We start from the raw sequence: 7222 nt of genomic DNA, 5'->3' as shown, positions 1-7222 counted from the left end.
TATATATATATATATATATATATTATAAAATAATGATTTCTATATTGTTTATTTTACATGTGAAATTACTGTTAAAGTGGTGTTCATAGTTTGAAATTAATGTTGTTTTCTAACTACCTTTAATCAAATGATTGATCGAGTAAATTTCAATTATTTCTCAAAGCATTTTCCAGACTTTCAAACAATCTGGTTTCAATTTGACCCACACATCAATCATAATTATCTATCAATTGGAATTTATTAATACCATCAAATATTATGTAATAAAAGTTTATCTAGTCAAGTAGAACCTTAGATGTGAGTTAATTTTTTAAAAATTTGTTTGATCATGATAGAAGTGGTTGATTTATAAGACCAACAAATTGCCATTTGATCTCTTCCAAATACTTTTAATCTCATCACAATAGTTAGTCTGCTACTGTTTACTAGGAGTACAAAATATTGGTGGCCTAAATCTCATTATAGATGTCCCAAAAAAAATTTTTTTAAATGTCCCAAAAAAAAAATCTCATTATAGTAATAATTTTTGTCCCATCAACTCAAGAGTTTAATGATGATAGATAAAGAGTATAGTAGGGATTCTATTCTTTTTTTTTTTTTTTCACTTCAATTCGTATGTTAGAAAGTGTATGGGATTTAACCAAATGTGTAGTTATTGTTAGTGAAGGATATAGACGAAAGTGATAAGTAACATTTGAAGACTTCAAGTAGATCTTATCATTCTCAGGAAAATAGCGAGAAATCTCTACAAATCCAACGAAAAATTAGAAAAAATAGGAATTTTATTGCAAGAATCAAATAGACGGAAGAAAATAACAAGATACAATTGATCCTCTATTCAAGAGGAGGATCTTTCTCTCCTAAATCTCTAGATCCGCTAGAGCCCAAAAGAAACCCAAACTTAAAGATATCTCAAATTTAGCCCAATTTCAAGATAAAATCCTAAACCTTAGAAGAGTATTTTGCTTATTCGGCTTCTTCTTCCTCCTTTTTGATGTTGTTTTTCTTTGGTTGTAACGGTTGTGGAATTTGTTGTGTGGTTCCGTTAGTTCTTTAATGTTGGTTGTGGGGAAAGTGCTCCTACCATCTTCTTTATTTGTTCTTGTCTGTATGTGCAACATTGTTTGCAGGGTGGCACTTTCTTTATTTGGATTTAATCCATATCACTTGGGTTGCTCTTGGTGATGGTTGTGCAGCTTGGCCGTGTATTAGGGTGCCTTTTTGGTTGTTGCGGTTGGTGTTGATGATGTTTCTTTATTTATATCTCAGCTTTTACTATGCTTTACTTTGCTTTTTAATTTATTGGATTAGGTAGGATCTAAAACTCTTAGGATTTCTTTCAAATGCTATATTTTTAGCGAGCTTCAGATTGTGTAATTTTTATCTTTATTAACGTGTAGGCCCCGCCGTGGATTTTTTCCAAAAAAAAAAAAAAACAAATAAGATTAAAAAATCCCTAAACAGTCCCTAATTTAAATTTTCCTCTCAAAGCAATATTTAATTGAGTTTTTCCCTTATAAAGCAATATTTAATTGAATTGTTCCCTCCCAAAGAAATATTTAATTGAGTCCCCTAATTCAAATTAGACCGATCTAACAATACTCCCATCCCAAAGATCTACGTTGTCCTCAAGGTGAAAGGATGGGACGTAGTTGATAGCTTTTTTCTGCTGCTCTATTAGTGGCCATGCTATCGTCCACTGGAATCAAGCTAAAGTTTTTCCTTCCAAACAGAGGGTCGCTACCGTCAATCTCTCCTCCGTTTTCCCATTCAACATGAGATACATCTCCACCCGGTACACCCACCTTGTTAAACTCTATTCTGCCCATTCACCATGAGATACACCTTGTCCTCAAGTGAGTTTTACATTCTTTGTATTAATTCAATGATCATGTGAATACAAATGTTATGATTTGATCGTTGACATGAGTATAGTTGTAGGTTTTGGTGACATATTTGGCTTTTTAGATCATTATATATAGTTTAAATATTTTCAAATTAGGGCAAAATATCAGGAATGTGAGGCTGATCATGATTCTTCAGGTTTATTATTAGCTTGTTTCTTTTTATCAGTAGTAATTCTTTTGTACTTAGGATATGATAGATATGCTATGATTGTATAGATCTTAAGTAGTGTATATGATTTTTGAGAAATGAATATATATATATATATATATATATATATATATATTGATGTTTTGATCGATAGTTTTATTTCTGTTGATATATATAATGATAAAAGAAATTAGATAGCTCTTGTGATGTAAGTTAAAAGATAAAAGAATAATTCTTTCAAATTAGATTATGGAGTGTGATGCGGAGTATGTAAAGACCAAGTATGTGGAGATGCATATTATCATAATGGCGCATCTTTGCTAGTTTTGCTTGATGATATATTATATTCCATTATTTTGGCCCTATGATGTGTTACATTGGATGAAAAAAAAAATGATGGTGGTAAAGCATAACATGATTATTTAGCAATAAGCAAGGACTAAACAGTCTATTATCATCACTTGGAAAGAAAGGGTTAGTGACTCTAAAAAGAGATTCCACTAAGGCATCATAATCTTGAGGTCCTAAAAAATCATTAAGAGGTTGGAAACCAAGGAAGATGGTCTCTCAATAGACATCCATTAAAGATATTTCATTGCTCAATGTATGAACCTCCAAAATGATTTTGTAATTTTCCTTTCTTGTTTTTTAAAGGCTTGTGTATCTTAGTCATATATTAATAGAATTTGTTCTATACTAATTATAATTCTAGATGGTATTTCTAAGATTCTGAATTTTCATCTAGTAGCCAAAATAGAACTACTACATTTTCTTCTTCCTATCTTGCTTTCGCTTAATGTCTTAGGTTTTCTCATTCTAATTTTTTTTTTTCAAATTTATTTCTATGAAAGATGTCTTCAAGGAAGATGTCAAGTGATGGGAGATTTAGAACATTTCTACCTTTGCAAATGGCTTTGTTGGTGTGACTTTTCATATGAGTTCAACAAACATTAAAGATTAATTACATATTAAGGTTTCGTTTGGGACGGCTTTCTTAATGCTTCTTAGAGCAGCTTCCTAGTATAAAAATTTTAATTTTTATACTAGGAAGCTTCTTTAGGAAGCAGAAAGAAAGTCGTCCCAATCAAAGCCTAAATTAATCTTTGATTTGCTAAATGGGTCCTCTATTAGACTTTCAAAGAGGGGTGCGAGATCAAACAACTTATATTTGAAGAATGAGGCATAACTATTTAAGCAATATTTTAAGATGTGGTTTACTCTATCTATCAACATCAAACTCAATGATGTTTTGAAAACTTTCTAGTATGTTCTAACTCGACTTTTCGCGAATACTTTTGCTATCTTGGGAGGCATGAAATGGTTATTTTGAGAAGTATAGTTGATATAGTATCATCACATTTGCACATACCTATTGTATATATTAAATAAATTTATATGTATTCCCTTACACTCAAATACTTTTTAGAAATTGAATCAATGTCTAAACAACAAGCTAAATTCCCATATGGGTTTTCTCATTTAAAATCCCAATTCTAGAATATTTAAAAATAGATTTTAATTTTAAAAAATAGAGTGGAAATGCAGTAAGTGATTGAAAATTTCAACTAATGCAAATAATAATTCAAATTAATAATTTTGAACTGTCCCAATTTTTCCTAAAGAGATTTAAGATGTTTTTCAACATTTCAAAATTAAAATATTGAATATTTCAACTATGAAAAATAAGAAAACAAAATAAATAATTCTAAAAATTTTTTAGGATAATCAGTACAATGTAATTGACATATGATATCAAATGCATGGTCTTATAAATGAACACTGCTCAATCAATTTTAAGCTTTTTTTTTTAAATATCATAAACTAATTTTTTAATCAAAATAGGGGTATTTGAATATCATATAAATAGTTTCATTTTGATATACATTTAACTATATTAATTTACATCAATTAAGATAATTAAAAAATTAAACTAATCATAATATATGATATATACCATACTATATGATCAATATGATTATCTTGATGAAATTGATAGAATCATATTATCTTGATTATTATTATTCAAAATTTGAGCTAATCATATTATTGATATGTATTTTACTATACAATCAATCAACTAAAATAAATCTTTTTTTAAGTAATATGATTTTTAAAGCAATTATTATGATAAAAAAAAACTTAAACCTATCGTACCATATGATCCTGATTATGATAAACTAAAATCAAATGTCTTTATTTAAGCAACTTTAGGGTTTGGTCTAGTATACACTAAACTTAATATAAAGGCTTTTATACTAAACCCTAGATGAAATATTATGAGAATAAGCTCCTGAAAACTCATAGCCACCACTAATGACCCTACAGAGAGGGGGGGGGGGGGGGGGGAGAGAGAGAGAGAGAGAGAGAGAGAGAGAGAGAGAGAGAGAGAGAGAGATTTTAGAGAGAGAGTATGATATAACACCAATGAACATCTTCTTCTTCTCAACCACTTTTTATCCTAATGTTTAAAATTTTGATTGACTGAAAAATTATATTTATGCCCCAAATTTTGATGACTATCATTTTCGTATATAAAATTGAATAAAAAAAAAGGAGGATGGATTGTGTTATGTATAACATTGCTTATGCATAATTATGAACAATTTTTCATGTAAAATACTGAAATGATTTCTGACTCACATACTAGGTTTAGAAAATTTGTCACTTCATTGCATGCACTTAGTAAGGAGCATAAGGATTGAATCCAATGATCTAAAAAAAGCATTTGGGTTGAAAGGTCTAACATATTTGCAATCTAAGTTGACCATTGATCAAACCTAGAACCAAAGTCCAAATTAATGAATCTAATGATTAGCTACAATCAATTAGGATGTAATTGAGTCACAGAGGATGGTGATTTAGTCCTTCGGCCAATAATTAGCTTGTTTGGCCCACTTAAGCTTAAGACAGGGTTAGTGCTAAATTAGAGTTAGCTATATTTAAACTTAAAGAAAATTAAAGTTTAAGATCAAATTTTGAAATATCTAAAGGTTTTAATTTAAAGGTTTTAATTTAAAGGTTGACAAGTCAAAGGAAATTTTATGGTCATCATTGGGTTATTCATACTTAGCTTAATCTATGGACTATGTTAGGAATTTTAGCCAAGCTAAGCTTATATGTTAGCCTAGGAATAGCTTAAGCATTAGAATTAAACTTATAAGAAGGATTTGGTGGTGACTAATTCAATTAATCACAATAAAGGAATAAAATTGATGGCTACATTAGATCATCTTTAGTATCAATAAGAGGATCAAATAGGGTGTTATAATATGTGTGCTTCAAAAATTTACACCCATCTCTTCTAAGAGAGTTTACTTTCATGCCAAAAATTTTAAAAGGTAAACTGGATTGCAGATATGATATTATTTAGAAATTTCGCCCTCATGTTGTAACACTTTTATAATTTAGTTCTAAATTTTTTATAGGCACAACTCTTATGGTTAATTATTTCTCTCGTTCATCAGAGAGATATTTCGATTAATGCTAATCAATATGTGATAAACAATTAGCCTATAATAGAAATATTTTTTATTTTCAAAAGAAGAAATTATCGCCATTAACTTAGAGTATTAGGTGGACCATCACAACATGAACAAATCAATCGGTCGTAGCTTAAATTTGATATTTTAATATTGCATTGTAAGTCATTGATGTTTGCTTTTAAAGGTTAGATATTTTCATTTCTATCATTGTTCATTTTAGACTTCTTTTTATTTGTTGTTGTTCTATTTTACTGATGTATTGTTATTTAAATTTATGACAATAAAATAAAGTTCAGCTCCGCTTGCATTCAATACCAAACAATAACGAGGAATACCATCATGTGAAGACCCAATACCGAGTTATACCGAGCAATATCGAGTTATACAAAAAAATACCAAGTTTTTCCTAGAAAAAATCGGTATTTTTTTGTATAACTCGGTATTGCTCGGTATAGCTCGGTATTGATCTTCACATGATGGTATTCCTCGTTATTACCAAATAATACCTAGCAATACCGAGCAAATACCGAGTTTTTGGTGGGATTTTACTGCCGTCCGGACGTTCCTCTACGTACGTTCACCGGACCAAATAAAAGTTCCATCGCTTGACTCAACTTCCTTGCTTCGTTTTTGTTGATGGCTTAGAGTAGGTGCACAAGGGGGAAAGAAGAGAAGGATAAGGGTATCTCGTCCACTCCACATGCATGTCGTTTGTTGTTATTTGTGCTATCAAAACATTTTCCCAACAAGCTCAGCTCTAATGTGTTTGGTGCAAGGAGAGTTTTGAGAAAATGGCTAAAAGAACTCAATGAGGAGAGCTTTAGGATAAGGGTATAAAAGGTAAATAATATTTAAGAAATATACTTCTAAGTAATTTTTTAGTACATAAATTTTTATACTAAAAAATTGCTTTAGATAACATTAAAAAAGTTGTCACAAGCGAAGTTAAATATTAACAAATATTTAATGATCAATCCACTAAATTATATTAATTATTGAAAACTTATTCATGATGGCTTATTATTATAATTATTTAACATATTTTACTTTTAGCATGAGTATTTATTATTAAAATTTTACTTGTTTTAACATATTTAAATTTTGAAATAAGTAATTAAATAGTTCATCTAAAATTAATTAAATTTAATCTTTATTAGGCTAAAAATTTCAAAACTTTAATTATCTCAAAACATACTAAATTTGAATTTAGAGGAAATACTAAATCCAAAGCCCACCCGAACAAATTTTTATTAGGTCCGGACACCAGACGTAGCTCTACATACGGACACCAATAAAATGTCGTCATGTGCTCTTATTCATTACCGCGCGGCCCGACGACCCGACTTGGACTGGAACCTAATATTGCTATGTATTAGCTGATTTGTATAGACCAAGGTATTGCTAGGTTTTGCTCGATATTGCTAGATGACGAGAAATACCACTGTCAAGACCAATATCTAGTATTACCGAGCAATACCTAGCAATACCGACCAGGTATTGCTCAGTATTGCTCGGTATTGCTTGGAGCAATACCTAGCAATACACGAATATAGCAATATCGGGTTTCCGTTCCGGGTCGGGACGTCAGGCTGCGCGGTAAAGAGTAAAAGCACTTGTCGATATTTTATTGATGTCCGAATGTAGAGCTATATCATGTGTCCGAACCTAAAAATTCCACCCGAACA

General features: G+C 30.2%; 1 protein-coding gene across 1 annotated transcript in view; it reads left to right on the top strand.

Moving 5' to 3' along the window:
* LOC110111260 (peptidyl-prolyl cis-trans isomerase FKBP16-1, chloroplastic) overlaps positions 1-153 on the top strand; it is a gene marked incomplete in the record, with an annotated part of 29882 nt that extends 29729 nt beyond the window's left edge. The window contains 1 exon segment of the mRNA XM_020843040.2: positions 23-153.
* Between the last annotated feature and the right edge of the window lie 7069 nt (positions 154-7222).

This window comes from Dendrobium catenatum, unplaced genomic scaffold (assembly GCF_001605985.2).
Source record: "Dendrobium catenatum unplaced genomic scaffold, ASM160598v2 fragScaff_scaffold_970, whole genome shotgun sequence".
NCBI classification, from domain to species: domain Eukaryota; kingdom Viridiplantae; phylum Streptophyta; class Magnoliopsida; order Asparagales; family Orchidaceae; genus Dendrobium; species Dendrobium catenatum.
Note: the sequence above shows the minus strand (reverse complement) of the source record. Positions and strands in the feature narration are given on the sequence as shown.